Raw genomic sequence first — 17,043 nt, forward strand, 5'->3', positions numbered from 1 at the left:
CAGTGGTTTTATGTCCTTTTTGTATGATTTCGTATGGCTATAGGGATTGATTTTTGAATTGAAGGAAATGCATATATTCTACACACAGAGATGGCAAAGAAAAATCTATGTTAAAAGTGGTGAGTTTTTATTCTGGCGTTCTATTTTTAGCTTCGTGCTTTTTTTTATGTCAAAGTTATATACTTTCTCCCTGTTAAGTTTTAGTTCTCAGTATTTCCTCTTTTAAAGTTAAATAATGTATAAACTTTGTTCAACATTTGAAAATTATTTTTAATAATGCACGTATAAAAGCTTAATAGTACTTTTCTAAGAAGTAGTTGGAGTCCGTTGCATTTTGCACCCTAATGTGTGCTTTCTTTTGTTACTTGCACCCTATTCTATTTTTTTTTCTTTTGATGACTTACACCCCAATCTCTTTATTTCCTTCAATAAAATCATCCTTTTAATAATTTTTTATGAGAGTAAAATAGGGATAACTATAATAATGATTTTATATTTAAATAGAGTTGAAACATTTCTCTCGTCAATCTGAACATTAACAAACGAAACAATTAAAATAATGAATTAAGTGCATATCAAAGAAGGGCAATTGAAGTCTTAAAAGAGAATATTTTGAGTACAAAAATGAAATGGATTCAGTGAAAAAATAATGAATTAAGTGCATATGAAAGAAAGGCAATTGAAGTCTTAAAAGAGATTATTTTGAGTATAAAAGTGAAATGGATTCAGTGAAAACTGAAAAGTACTCCCAATTGAAAAAATTAACTATCATTTTTTAGAGATTATTTTGATTATTCTTGCCTGTAAAAAGTAAAAAGGTGATAGAAATCAAGCTATGATAAACATAATTTGAGTTGATTGAGTCAACAGGTTCATTATCACCTTGATAACAACACTCAATAAGAGAGCTCTAACTAACTTGAAAATTGCTAATACTGAAATGAAATGAAACTGCCTCCAATAAAGACTTGCAAATAAAGGGATGAAACTTTCATTTCCTTTAATTCACTATAACAACAGTTTTTGGTTCTATCTCGCACAACAAATATTATGGAAAAAAAATCCTAATCATTAGATCTATACCTAAGTAATTAAATAAAAAACCTAAAGTTGGGGGAAAAAATTGCTCTGCACTAGCAGAACACTAAGGGGCCATTTGGTTGAGTGTATTAAAAATATAATATATGCATTATGATTTGTGTATTAGTAGTACCATATTTGGTATCCTTTTTTAGACTATGCATAACTAATACTTGCATTAGTTATACACCCTCTCTTACTCAATCTCTCCTAGATCTGTGTGTATGTGTGATATCAGTGAAGAGTGTGTGGTGTGTGTGAGTTGAGTGTGTGTGTTTTTCTCGGTAGTTGGGTGTGTTTGTATTGTTTTCTCTATATTAGGAAGTCATGGGTCTCTATGTGTGTATGCGTTTTTATTATGTGGGTGTAAAATCTGTGGAAGATGATTGTTGGAAGCTCATTGTGAGTGTGTGTAATGGTGTGTTATGAGAGTGACCATGGAAAAAGTTCATTTGTAAGAAAAAGAAGAAGAAGAAATGAAGAAAGAAAAACAACAAAAAGAAAGAAATGAGGAAAGGGAATGGAGAAAGATGAACAGCAAATGGAAAGAAATGGGGAAAGAGAGAAGAAAAAGATAAAGGGAGGGTTTTATTTTTATTTATTTATTTATTTATTTTAATATATAATATTTTTTATATATAAAAATGACGTGAAAGATGATGTGGGACACGTGGTAGCTGATGTGGCAGCAAACGTGGGAGAGTATGTAACACTCACCCAAAAAGTGTTTAAAAAATTTTTTTTAGTCGGTTCAGGGGTCCAGATGACAAACATGTAAGTAGAAGTGTCCAACTTACAAAACCGACATAGTACAGGGTCCAGAAGGTCATTTTGCCAAACTTTTAACACATGTATTAGTCTATTAAATGACATTATTCCTCCTTAAAATTATTTTCCCGCGTTCTTTTCCCACTATTTCATTTCTGTTCCTTTTCCACTGTATTAAATAATTGTTCTCTCTGTTTTGGTACTTTGCCATGAAACAGAGAGTGTAACATTCTCCACATCTTCATCCTTCAAATTAATCAATATTGTTTGCTTTTCTCCACAAGGTTAGTAATTGTATCAAACCTTTATTTTTAGTCATTGTTTATTTTTTCCATCCCTATTTCACAATTTGGATGTAGTTTATTGTGTACCAAAATCAATCATCAAGAGAGTGACAATCATTTTGGAATACAATCTTTCAAAGTCAATGAATTTGATGATGAAGTTTAGGTTTATCACTGATCTTTTTGTTTGAGTATCTGTTTCACTCTCTATATGGTTGTTCACAGATTTATTTTAAAATTTTATATTTGTTCATTCTTTTTATTTTGATGGCATATTTAGGTGTTATTATGGATCATCAACCACTGTCAGGTACTGAATATATTATTCTTGAGGAGATAATGTTTCAACAATTTCTTGTTGTCCTTATTTGCCTTTTCATAATCATGGCTAGTCATGGTCATTCTCTAAGAAGACGATATCGAAATAAGGGTGAGGTTAGGTACTGTATGGGTGTTAAATTATTTCTCACTTGCATTATGTAATAAACGACAGTGATGGTGTATGTATCGATAAGTTAAGAATGGATAGAAATGTCTTCCACACTTCAGTTCTCTTAAATAAGAATATTGGAGGTTTGACCGATAGTAAAAGTATGTCAAGCAGTGAAAAGTTAGCGATATTTTTCAATATCTTGGCTCATCACGAGAAGAATAGATCTATCAAAGTTGATTATATTAGATCAGGATGGAGCGTAAGTCAGGCTTTCAATGAATGCTTGTACGCTATTCTCAAACTAACCCCATTGTTACTTGTTAATCCTAAATCAATACTTGAAGATGAGACTGAAGATCGCTGGAAATGGTTTGAGGTAGGTAAAATTACAGTTTAGCACTTCTTTAAGTACAAAACTTTAATACTTTGAGGTAACATTATAATTTATCTTATAGGGTTGTTTAGGTGCACTAAACGGTACTTACATTCCTATTAGAGTTCTAACTAAATACAAACCAAGATATAGGACAAGAAAAGGAGAGATAACAACTAATTTTTTAGGAGTTTGTGATAGAAACCAGGGGCGGACCTACGTGGTTTCTAGGGGGTTCACCCGAACCCCCTCAAAAAAAAATTATGTCGTATATATAAGGTATAAAACCTGTATTTATGTACGTATATTAAATTTGAACCATTTTAATCAAATATTTGAGATACCTCTGTGGTATTGGCTCCCCTACTTGGGCTGCATGCATTTGTTGCATATCGTGGGTTCGATTCTCGCTATGGTGCCTAATTTTTTGTTCAATTATTGTTGTGTTACAGTTGCTGCTATTAAAAAAAAGATAGAATCCCTTGCAATTATATTTTGTTTGAAATTATATTTTGTTGGCTTATTCACAAGTTTAGCTTTTCATTTTCCGAACCTCCTGAAGAAAAATCATGGATCCTCCACTGATAGAAACCTCAATTTTACATATGTGTTACCTGGTTGGAAAGGATCAGCTGCCGATGGCCGTGTTTTATGAGATGCTATAGTAAGAAGAAATGGTTTAAAAATCCCCGAGGGTAGGTCATGTATATGCTTTCAAGTTACATCATGGATTGAATATTATATAGAAATAACTAAATTATATGCTTATATTATAGGTATTATTTGTGCAATGGAGGATATACAATTGGAAAAGGTTTTCTGTAACCTTTTCAAGGATATAGATATTGGTTGAAGAATTGGCGAGGTGACAATCCATCACCTTGATGTAAAGAAGAACTTTTCAACACGAGGTATTCTAGGGATCGTAATGTTATTGAAAGGGTGTTCGGTCTCTTGAAAGGACGTTGGGGAATTCTTAGAAGCCATCAACACAAAAATATTGATGTTGTTGAATCGTCGGAGGAGTGGAGTAGTTGGAGGAATGAGTTGGCTCAACGAATATGGAATGAAAGAACTAATAATTGATTTGTTGCCACTTTCGAGACTATATTACTACCTGTTAGCTATGGACTACTTTTAGACTTTATTAGCTCTTTAGAATTGGTCTTGTATGTGTTGTATAGCTGCCAGGAACTTTTAACTTTTGTGAGCTTAATAATACATCCTTTTGTACTCTTTATAGCTCTGATTGTTGTATGCTATAATTTATAGTGTTGGTTAGTTGAATCAGTTAATCTTTGGGAGCTTAACTTCATGTTATTCTCTGACTGTAAAGTGTAGTATAATTTAAAAATATATTTTTGATAATTTGACACACTTTCTGAACTTATTGTGATGCTCTATTTTTCATATTTCTGACAATCTATTATACAAGATTTATAGGTGAAATGAATAGTCAGACATCATCAACCAAGGCATCAAAAAAACCAAGCAACTCAAATCCATCGACGCGAAGGATGTGGATTCCAGAGGAAAAACATTCCAGAGGAAAAACAAACTCTTTTAGATGGATTGAAAGAGTTGTGTGCTAGTGGTTGGAGAGGCGATAATGGAACCTTTAGACCAGGCCACTTGATGGAGTTAGAACGTTATATCCACAAACATCATCCTAAAAGTGCATTAAAAGGAGAACCATACATCAAAAATAAAATGCGATATTGAAAAAAATGTTATGGAATTATAGCTCTCCTAAAGACTCAAAGTGGTTTGGGCTTTCAATATATTGATGGAGCTATATTAGTTGACGATCCAATATTTTAGGATAACTTTATGAAGGTAATTAATATGATCCGACTTACTATTCTGATTGTCTCTGTGAGGTTTTTCACTTTTCATATTAAGTATGTCATATGCTTCATTTATAGAAGTCATTTGTGTCATTTTTGATAATCTACTACACAACATTTATGGAAGTCAATTGACAACCTATCAAAAAATGTTAGTAAACGTCTTGATTTGCTGAAGTTTGTTGCTATTTGAAGGAATAAGAGCTATATTTATTGAATATTGTTGCTCTTAAATGCTTTCATAATTGATGAATATGGCATTACGCTATATTTTAATTATTTTTTTGTAGGCTGAACGAAAAGTGAAGAATATGAATACTAAGAAATGGTCAATTTTTGAGGATTGGAAGGAAATCTTTGACAAGGATAGAGCAACTGGAGAGTTTGCAGAAGCACTGCTAGATGCTACTGAGGAAATTTAAAAGAGTCCAACTCCACCACTTTGTAATGACATGAGTTTGGGATTTCTTATTGATGTTGATGATGAAGAAGAAGGTAATGTTTATCATAGCTCTAAAGTAGGTACTGGAGAAGCTTAAAATGCCGCTGGACATAGTGCATTTACTACAGCTGAAGATGCCACTGAACCTAGTTCATTTAGTGGAGCCAAAAATGCCACTAGACCTAGTGTGTTTAGTAGAGAAGAGAATGTCGTTGTAGCTAGTGCTGGTGTAATACCCTACATTTTGGACTAGAATGAAAATCCGACATTCCTATGCGTAGATATTTCAAAAGCCTCGAATCCTATGTAAATTTAGTGTGTTAATAAATTATGTAATGTGGGAATCTATTTGAGCATGAATTTAGATCATAGAGGACCCCTAACTTAAGTACAAGTTGAAAGCTTTTCTATCATTCTAGTGAGCGCCAAAACTTGGGTGAACTTCAATCGATCATATAACTTGTTGTATATTACTAACTGGGTGGTTTATTATATATCAAATGAAATATCTTTGAATTAGCTTTCCAGCTATACCAATTTCGCCTAAATCTGATATTGGAGCAAAGAGTTATCCCCATTTTATTTCAGCATGTCAAGCTGGAAAACTGTGACGACGTTTCTGACGGGCTATCACATTTTTGACGACCTTTTTAATGACGTTGTCACATTCTGATGATATTTCTGACAACTTCGTCATCCCTGGGCAGAAAATCAAGAATTTGGACTCCTTTTGTGACGACCATTCGTGACGGCCTATCACGGACCTGACGGCCTGTCACGGATGGCGTCAAGTATACTTTTTCTACAATTGAGGGACATTTTACTAAGGGTATTTTGGTCTTTTTCCTTCAATTCCCACGACTTATAAGCCTCAAGGAGCGTATTATATTCCATTCTCTTTAGTTAAACATCTCAAAAAATTCTGTCATACACTCTCAACCACAACATTAGGGTTTCCTCTCAAGATCAAAACTCTCAAGAACAAGCCCTACGATTTTCATAGAAGAGTCTATTTCAAGGAAATTTCACCATCAATCTTCACGAATTCTTAATCTAAGGTATGTGTATTGTTCATCCATGGGCCCCTTTTATTCATGGAGCTCAAGAATCATGTTTTAAATTATAAATTGTGATTTCCTTGTTGTTTTATGACTATATTCATGTTAATGATTGTTGTTTGGATTCAAGGTTGTATGTTGATGTGTTTTTCATGAATCATGTGAATAGGTTAGTTGGAAACCCATGAATTTGGGTGGTTCAAGATTTCTAAATTTGTTAAGTATACCTATGCTCAATATTATGCATGCAAGGTGTTTGATAAAATGCTTAGGATGCTAGAAATTCATGCTTACATGGTTCCATGATATCTAAATGACAAGTCCATGTAAGCTTTATACTTTAATATAAATTCCATGCTATTGATGTGTTGTTATTGTTGTGGTATGAAGCATGTATGATAATGGAGATATACTATATGTACATGAAATATATCCATGCACTCCCTACCATGCTTAAGATGTTGAAGAACTACATGAAGCATAATATCCCCTACTTATGAAAAAGTGAATTGTGGACTCCAATCTTATAATCAAGTCAGTCATGTTGTGTCAGTTTCCTTCCATCGAGTCCTGGGGGTATTCGTACTCGAAAATGTAGTTGTATGCCTAGAGCCATGTCATGTTATCACGATACTCTCAGTCAAGCCATGATCTATAGAATTTAGTAAGTCATGTGACTCAGAAAAAATCCAGTAACCTCAGTAATCTCAGTAATTCAGTGATCTTAGTACTCAGTAATATCTGTAACCTTAGTATTCAATGTCAATCTCAATAATTTCAGTACTCTCAACTAGTCCTCAGAACTTAGTACATTTCGTCAGTCATCGAAATCCAATAAACTTAGTTTAGCTCCACTAAACAATACCACTAGTATCAGTCTAGTTAATCAATATCAGTTCAGCTAATCATTTTAGTTCAGTTATTTAGTTCGGCCCAATTATTTAGTTCAATGTCTTTCAGATAGCAGTAGTATTAAGCACCGAGTGAGCCTAGGGATGGAGACTCATCCGTTAGATTAAGGCTGAGATCCTTAGAAGCAATTCCTAAGTTCCAGAACTACATAGCCAGCGTAGGTATGAGATGTCACTCGTTAGATAAGACTGACATACTCAGGGGTCACCCATTAGGACATTTATATGTATAGGACTGATCTCAGGAGTCACCCGATAGATTAGGAATGACTCTACAGCAAATGACTTTACTGGTGGCGCTGTACTGGCACCCTTCCATTCAGGGCAGAAATTGGACCCTAGTCAGCTTAACTTGGGGCATGTCATTTAGATGAACAGATCCCACAGTTTCAGTTATAGAATCAAGGCTTTTAGATACAGTCAACTCAGCTTAGTAGTATAGATTCAGTACTGTTAGATATAGTCAATGCTTATCATTGTAAATACACTTCAAAATCACCCATTAGCTAGGACTGATCTCAACTATGATTAATCAGTATCAGAATCATTAGATTTAAAGATCACCCGCTAGATAGGAATGATCTCAGAGTAAGTCAAATCATCCTTATTATCAGTATACTCATGATTACCCACTAGATAGGACTGATCTCAGATTTAGTTACTCCAAGAAGAACGGAACTCAGATAGTTTCATCAGAACTTAGACTGTCAGATACAGTTGCTCAATATCAGTTACATAGGTTAGGCTGATCATCACAGTTATATCAGTTATATCAGTTTTCTTAACTCATGTATCAGTCATATTAGTTATCAGAATTCATGATATCAGTATTCGGCTTCACGACTGTCAGACAAAGTCAACCAAACTAGTTCTTCATAATTTGAATTGTCAGAAATAGTCATTCATCTATTCAGTATCTCAGTATCAGTACACTCATGTTGTCAGTATTCATACTTAGTAGTCAATATGTCCACGAGTTCAGTTACAGTTATGTATGCATGTATGTATTCTCACGTTCATATTAGTCAGAATTGTTCATCCATATAACCCTTTGCATTTAGCCTACCTCATAAGTATATTCAGTATATTTAGACGTACTAACACATTTGCACTATGGTGCTTTATCTTATGTTACAACACAGGTTCAGAGGCATGAGCTCCAGATCAGCGGTAGCATTCTAGTGTTCAGAGTTTGCAGTGAGTCCTTCTCATTCAAAGATGATATGATTATTGCTACATTTACTATTTAGTTGCTAGATGGAGTTAGTTGGAGACATGTTCCTTCAACTCCTTATACAGTTCAGTTAGAGGCTTTCAGACTAGATTTCAGATTAGATATTCAGATCTCATTATTATTAGTATTTATGACTTATTTTGGTATTGTTATACCTTTTTCTGACATTTTGTTATCAGACGTTTATTCAGTTCAAACCTTATGGCTTTTCATGTTCATGTTTTCGCATTTTATGATATATTATGTAGTATACAGGTACAGATATCAGTCATGGGTTAGCTTGTGGTCCTTCGGGGTCATGAGCACCGTGTAGCATTTCAGTTGAGAAAGGTATTACAAACTTGGTATCAGAGCCAGGTTCAATAGAGTTCTAGGAAGTCTGAAAGTCATATCTAGTAGAGTTTTGTACATGCGTGTGTTGTGCACCATACTTATGTGCAGGATTCTATGAGATGTTTTAGGAACAGTTTCCCTTCTTTTAATATTCATGTCGTGCCAGCAAGTCAGTTTAGCAATCAAGCAGTCAAATTTGTATAGCTTGTTTTCTCATCCTTGTATCTATTCATGCTATCCAAAACCTCAGAGAATGTAACAATTTCAAGGTAGAACCTCCTAGTAGTTGCAAGTTCAGTTCATCTCATTCATCATTCATTAGCTTCTGACTCCCGAAGTTTAGTTATAATCTAGTTTGTAGATGCCTTGTGCATCACCCAGTATCTCCGTAAGGTAAGCATTCTTAGAGGGACATAGCGTCCCAAGGGGGAGATACCCCACCTTCTCTTAACGCTCTCATGCCTTACATCCTTCAATTTCTCCTTGCATAATGAATTCGGTCTAGAATAGAGGGTACTCATAATTTGACCTTCAAGTTAGACCTCAGCTGTAAGTCAAGTATTCAGAGGTTCAGTTCAGTTCATGATGTTCAGTCCATATGTCACGTAGCAGAATCAGTCATGTTCTCATGTTTTAGTTCAATATTAGTTCCTTTACCATTGCATGTTCAGTTGCATGTTCGTGAGTCAGTTCAGTCATGTATTCACGTATCAGATATGTGTAGTCCGCTTATCGGTACTTTCAGTCATGTATTCACGTATTATGTCACTCATATAATCATGCATCAGATATACATGGATTCAACTTATCAGTTAAGCATCAGATATGCATTCTCAGTTTGAGAAACTCAGTTTATCGGAACACTCAGTCCTATATTCATAAATTAGCTTCGCATGCATCAGATATGCATATACAGTATGATATGCTCAGTTTTCAGTCATGTCGGCCATGAAATCATGATCAGTTATTCATGTTATATATTTGTGTAAGTTTCCTTTTCTCTCATCTCAGCCAGTATCATTCGAGGATGAATGTTTCCAAGGAGGAGATATTGTAATACCCCACATCTCGGACTAGGATAAAAATCCATCATTCCTATGTGTAGATGTTTCAAAAGCTTTAAATCCTATGTAAATTTAGTGTGTTAATCAATTAGGTAGTGTGTAAATCTATTTGAGCATGAATTTATATCATAGAGGTCCCCTAACTCAAGTACAAGTTGAAAACTTTCCTATCGTTCAAGTTTTAGTGAACGTCAAAACTTGGGTCAACTTCAATCAATCATAACTCGTTGTATATGACTAACTGGGTGGTTTATTATATATCAAATGAAATATCTTTGAATTATCTTTCCAACGATACCAATTTCGCATATATTCGATATTGGAGCAAAGAGTTATCCCCATTTTATTTCAGCATGTCAAGCTGGAAAACTGAGACGACGTTTTTGATGGGCTATCATATTTCTGACGACCTTTTTAACGACGTCGTCACATTATGATGATATCTCTGACAACGTCGTCAGTCTGGGTAGAAAATCAAGAATTTTGAGTCCTTTTGTGACGACCATTCGTGATGGCCTATCACAGACCTGACGGCCTATCACGGATGGCGTCAAGTATATTTTTCCTACAATTGAGGGACATTTTAGTAAGGGTATTTTGGTCTTTTTACTTCAATTCCCACAACTTATAATCCTCAAAGAGTGTATTATCTTCCTTTCTCTTTAGTTAAACATCTCAAAAAGCTCTCTCATACACTCTCAACCACAAGATTAGTGTTTCCTCTCACGATCAAAACTCTCAAGAACAAGCCCTACGGTTTTCATAGAAGAGTCTACTTCAAGGAAATTTCACCGTCAATCTTCATGAATTCTTAATCTAAGGTATGCATAGTGTTCATCCATGGGTCCCTTTCATCCATGGAGCTTAAGAATCATGTTTTAAATTATAAATTGTGATTTCCTTGTTGTTTTATGACTATATTCATGTTAATGATTGTTGTTTGGATTCAAGGTTGTGTGTTGATGTGTTTTTCATGAATCATGCGAATAGGTTAGTTGGAAACCCATGAATTTGGGTGGTTCAAGATTTCTAAATTTGTTAAGTATACCTATGCTCAATATTATGCATGCAAGGTGTTTGATAAAATGCTTAGGATGCTAGAAATTCATGTTTACATGATTCCATGATATCTAAATAACAAGTCTATGTTAGCTATATACTTTAATATAAATTCCATGCTATTGATGTGTTGCTATTGTTGTGGTACGAAGCATGTATGATAATGGAGATATACTATATGTACATGAAATATATCCATGCACTCCCTACCATGCTTAAGATGTTGAAGAACTACGTGAAGTATAATATCCCCTACTTATGACAATGTGAATTGTGGACTCCAATCTTATGATCAAGTCAGTCATGTTGTGTCAGTTTCCTCCCATCGAGTCCTGGGGGTATTCGAACTCGAATATATAGTTGTGTGCCTAGAGCCATGTCATGTTATCACGATACTCTCAGTCAAGCCATGATCTATAGAATTTAGCCAGTCATGTGACTCAGGAAAAATTCAGTAACCTCAGTAATCTTAGTAGTTCAGTGATCTCAGTACTCAGTAATATGTGTAACCTTAGTATTCAATTTCAATCTTAGTAATTTCAGTACTCTCAACTAGTCCTCAGAATTCTGTACATTCCATCAGTCATCGAAATCCAGTAAACTTAGTTTAGCTCCACTAAACAATACCACTAATATCAGTCTAGTTAATCAGTATCAATTCAGCTAATCAGTTTAGTTCAATTATTCAGTTCAGCCCAATTATTTAGTTTAATGTATTTCAGATAGCAGTAGGATTCAGTAGCAGTTACATCGATTAGGTCAATCATTACAGTTATATTCATGATATCAGTATTCAGCTTCTGGACTGTTAGACACCGTCAACCAGACCAGTTCTTCATAATTCAAAATGTCAGAAATAGTTATTTATCTATTCAGTATCTAAGTATCAGTACACTCATGTTGTCAGTATTCAGACACAGTAGTCAGTATCTCCACGAGTTTAGTTACAGTTATGTATGCATGTATGAATTCCCACGTTCATATTAGTTAGCATTTTTCATGTATATAACCATTTCTATTTAGCCTACCTCACTTATATACTCAGTACATTCAGACGTACTGACGCATTTGCGCTATGGTGCTTTCTCTTATGTTACACCATAGGTTCAGAGGCACGAGCTCCAGATCAGTAGTAGCATTCCAGTGTTCAGAGTTTGCAGTGAGTTCTTCTTATTCAAGGATGATATGATTATTGCTACATTTACTATTCAGTTGCTAGATGGAGTTAGTTGGAGACATGGTCCTTCAACTTCTTATTAAGTTCAGTTAGAGGCTTTCAGACTGGATGTCAGATTAGATATTCAGATCTCATTATTTTTAGTATTTATGACTTGTTTTGGTATTGTTATACCTTTTTTAGATATTTTGTTATCAGACATTTATTCAGTTCAAACCTTATGGCCTTTCATGTTCATTTTTCTGCATTTTATGATATATTATGCAGTATACTGGTACAGATATCAGTGATGAGTTAGCTTGTGGTCCTTCGGGGTCATGAGCATCATGTAGCATTTCGGTTTAAAAAATTGGGGTATTACAACTGGAACATTAATGAAAATGTTGGATCCTGACAGACTCATAAACAAGGTGAGTATGCTAAAAGGTCCTCTTCTAATGTTAATGAAAAGAGAAAAACAAGAAAAGTAAAAAAATAGTAGAGGATAATAATAAGAGATTTCTTGACGGTATGATGGAAGTTCTTAAAATTTTTACTAAAGGTCAATACAAAAGAATGAGTGCCTTGATTGAAAAGCTCAGAGAGTGTGATTGATCTGATGTTCGTGGTCAAGTTTATTCCATCCTTAAATCCCTTGTATTTTTTGAGTTGTACATTGTAGAACAACGTATCAAAGCTGCAATGGTTCTCTATAAAGATGATAAAAAAAATAGAGTTATTTTTAAGTATGGGTGAAGATAAGCGCGACACAATGGTGTGGATGGCTGTCCATGATGAAATTTAAAGTATGACAAACTTATGGATATAAGTGGCGTCACTAGTTTGATCGTTTTTGCTTGATTAACAACTTTAAAGTATGGCAATAGTGCCATTTTTTGACACCCCTAGTTATTGCTATAGACCTAAGGATGCTAAATTTTTGTGTAACTAATGTTTGTTAAATATTTCAAATCTAGAACAAATGTGTTAAGTGTATATGTAATTTTATAGATGCTACGGCAGTTATTCAAATTCTCTTTGTAGCCATTTGACTTCTAGATTCTATGGTGCAATTTGATAGCTGCTATGACAATTAGCGGGGAAGTATAACCATTTCCTTTTTATTTGCTATGTTAGTTCTATGTTGCTTCATGTTGTGCGGCCTGCCCTTTCCTTAATTGACTAGCTATAACTCTAACTTTCAAGAAACTCCTCTGCTTTGGAATTCAACTTTCTGATCAGTGTATAATTTTTATCTGATGGTTGTGCAACAAGTTTGCTTCAAAGAATATTGCCACCAGAAATTAGTTTAGAAGTGCATGGCTAAATTATTGTCTAAACTTGAATAGTTGAAGCTCATGTTATCTTGGGTTTAACAAGTAAAAAAGTGCTCGACTCTGATAACTAGCCATAGCTGAACCTAGGCCTTCTGATAAGAGTGTGCTTGAGTCAATTGCTGGAATTAAACTTCCTAGAGGAGAAGGCATTTGCACTAGAGTGCCTCTCATCACGAGGCTCCAAAATCACAGGGAGACCGAGGTTTACTTGGAGTACAATGGAAATTTGGTTCCAACCGATGAAGCTCACATTGCAGATGTCATTATTCTCGCAACTAATGAGATTGCTAGACATGGTAAGGGCATATCCGATATCTCTTCAAAACTTATAGTGAAAAAGAATGGTGTTCCAGACTTAACGATGGTAGATTTGCCTAGAATAACTAGAGTTACAGTTCTCGGACAAATCGAAGATATGCTTGAACAAATTTCAGGTTTTATAATGGCGTATATAACACCAGAGAAAAGCATAATGAATTGGAAATGAATTGGTCTTCCTGTTAATATTTGTGTTTCTGCATTTCTTTCCTCTTGTGATGTTCTGCAGATGCAGTTGTCATATGGATTATCTGTGGAAGTTTGAATGTCTCAGCTGAGGATAATACCACTGGACAGAAGAACAAGATTACCATCACAAATGACAAGGGCAGATAATATGAGGAACATAGTGAAGGATGAGAAGATTGCGTCCAAGGTGTCCGCTGATGACAAGAAGAAGATTGAGGATGCCATTGAGCAAGCCATCTAATAGCTCGATGGTAACCAACTTGCTGAGGCTGATAAGTTTGAGGAAAAAATAAAAGAGTTTGAGAGTATTTGCAACCCAATTATTGCAAAAATATACTGGGGAGCAGGTGGTGACATAAGTGTTGGCATGGATGATGACGGTCCTGCATCTAGCGGCAGAAGTAGTGCTGAGATTGAGGAGGTAGACTAAGTTAGTAGTGCTTAATATTGTTTTGATTCTTAATTTTAAAGACCTACAATTTTTGTTTCAAAGATTCTGCGTAGCAGTTGGTTTATGGCAGAAACTTTATGACTATCATTTTCTTTTTGCAATCAGGTACAATCTTTTATTTCATAATAGTATTTCGACACCTCAAAAAAGAAAAAAAATTATATTGAATTGAACATATCTGGTGAATTTCCACCAAGTGGGATCTGGGGAAGGTAAAATGTACGCAGTCCATACCGCTACCTTCGAAGAAGTAGAGAGGTGGTTTTCGATAGACCCCCCAGATAAAGACCATGATACTATTTATAAATACATATATTGATCAGAATAATCTTTCACCACAAATTTAATTGTCTTGGCACCACAGAGCACTCATATAACTTAAAAGAAAAATCTTCTCCACGAAAGACTGAATCTATCCACCAAGACTTGAACAGACGAGAACCCACCTAGTGTTTTTTTTGCCTGCACTGTCCATTTACAATAGTTTGGATCCAAATATTGGCAAATGAGACAGCAATGGCGACAAAGACCATGACAGTAGGTTGACACATTTATTTCTACTACAACAATTATCGTCTTTCTTTTTTTTTTTGTCCATTTTTCTACATCTTCATTGCATGTTTGGTACACTTCTCTTGGTTCTCTATAGTTGTTTATGGGATAAAGGAAATTTTTTTTTTTTGCAAGATTGAAGATTGGTTTTGTGTGTGTAGAGGAGTTTTATGCTAAGTTCTTGGATTTATCTTCAAGATTGAGTATTTGTTCTGCTCATTAAATTTTGGTGCCTTTTTCTTGGTTTGCTCTTGTTGTTTAGGTGCTAAAGGAACTATCTTTTTCAAGATTCTAGATTGATCTTGTGTTTGCTGAGTACTATTTAGGCTAGATTCTTGAATTATCTCCAAGATTGAGTATTTGTGCTGCTTATTGTAAAACACAAGTGGCCAAATCCTCCCAGTCCTCTTGTCCAGGAAAGCCAACATTATACTTTCATAATCTCATCTTGTATCTTTTGCAATGGCGTGACCCAGAGGAATGTTATCCCTCTTCTGGTACTCATTAACGATTATCTTCAGATCGACCTTAGCTCTTGTTGCGATAACTCTGGCCAGATGATCTTCTGTCCCTCTCTAGTTAATTGCATCACAAGCTTGTAAAACAAATCAATGGTGAAGAAAGTCTGCTGTAAGACGTTCTGAATGAAAGGAAAGCGAAGAAGAGCTCCAGTTCTTTTGTCATACTTCATGAGTATCTTCACGAGCCCTATAAGATAAAATAGAAATATATCAGAATAGATCATCACCGAATCAAGTTCGACCTTTAAGGTTTTTAGCACTGAACTCATACTAATACTATTATGGATTTAGATGTAATATTAGTTCACAAATATCATCTATAGACCACATTGAAAGAACTTGAGATGAACCCATTGCCAAAGAGCTACATCTTTCAATGCTCATCGCTACCTATGAGATTATAAAGTGACGTATGATGTCACCATCTTGGTGCACAATAATCAGACAATCACAGTAGATACAAACGTACAACAAAAGCCTGAAACGTTAATTCTTGTGCATTTACAGAGACTTCTCAGAGGCGCCCATAAAATTCTAAGGTGTAACTAATTTTCACATTCAAAGAAACAATCAAAATTATCAGTATAGTTGAGGGAACTATAATTTTTCAGCGAAACTCTCTCCCCATGGCATCTTAATGATCTCATCATTACGATCCTTCGCCTTTGCCATAATATCTTGCAAATCCTGTTATCAATTCACAAGACATGTCAAATACAAGATCAAAATTTAACAAGACCTTGCTGAATCATTCTTTATTTTTCGAGAAGTAACGATCTTTTTCCTCCTTATTGGAAACAACTAGATGCATAACCAATAGTTAATGTGAAGTACATCTGTGGCCAATGATTTATTTGTATCCCAGCACAACTAAAAACAACAATTACAATCAAATGTTAAAATGGGTACCTCCAACATTAGACCTTTTAATACCCAACTCCCCTTTCATGTATAGAGTAAACCCATCTATCGTTTTCTTCGTTGATTGATGCGGTGGCTTTAATAAAACTCCATCTTTCGGAATCCACCTATTTTTTCAACTTTTTCAGCTTTGTAACGGCTATTCCACTTTATTATTCTTATTTTTCGAGTTCTTCCCCTTTTCAACTATAATTCCGTTGATTTCACTGCTGGAATTTTTGAATTCAGAGAAGAAATTGAAAGTGGATTTTCCATTTCTCTAGAGTATAACTGTTGCACTTGCACGGTTGAAAATACAATGTACAAAAAAGAATTCAAGAAGGACTAAGGAAGGGTAATTTGGTAAACAAACATATTTTTATAAAAATTATATAAATATATATTATCTTTAACGCATCAAATCAAACGTTGTGTAAAAAATAATGTATGTATAACTAATACCATTATTATTAATAATTGTATTAATGATACAAGTATTACTAATACACCTTATTCAGCATTATTCTTATACATTGTACCAAACGGCCCCTAAATAAACACCTAACTACAAAACCTCATTTACAATACCGAGACTTCTCTGATATATAGTTTGTGGTCATATATCACTTGGGACATCCATATGAGGAGATAAACCTAAGGATCTATTCCTATTTAGAAGACTCATGGGTTTAATAAGCTCATCAAGATCATACAGTTGGATCTCTGTGGGACC

General features: G+C 34.6%; 1 pseudogene; it reads left to right on the forward strand.

The window, feature by feature from the left end:
• Positions 1–5,237: 5,237 nt before the first annotated feature.
• Positions 5,238–14,316, forward strand: LOC124898603 (annotated as a pseudogene).
• The last annotated feature ends 2,727 nt before the right edge of the window (positions 14,317–17,043 follow it).

Source organism: Capsicum annuum, chromosome 5, assembly GCF_002878395.1.
Source record: "Capsicum annuum cultivar UCD-10X-F1 chromosome 5, UCD10Xv1.1, whole genome shotgun sequence".
NCBI lineage: Eukaryota > Viridiplantae > Streptophyta > Magnoliopsida > Solanales > Solanaceae > Capsicum > Capsicum annuum.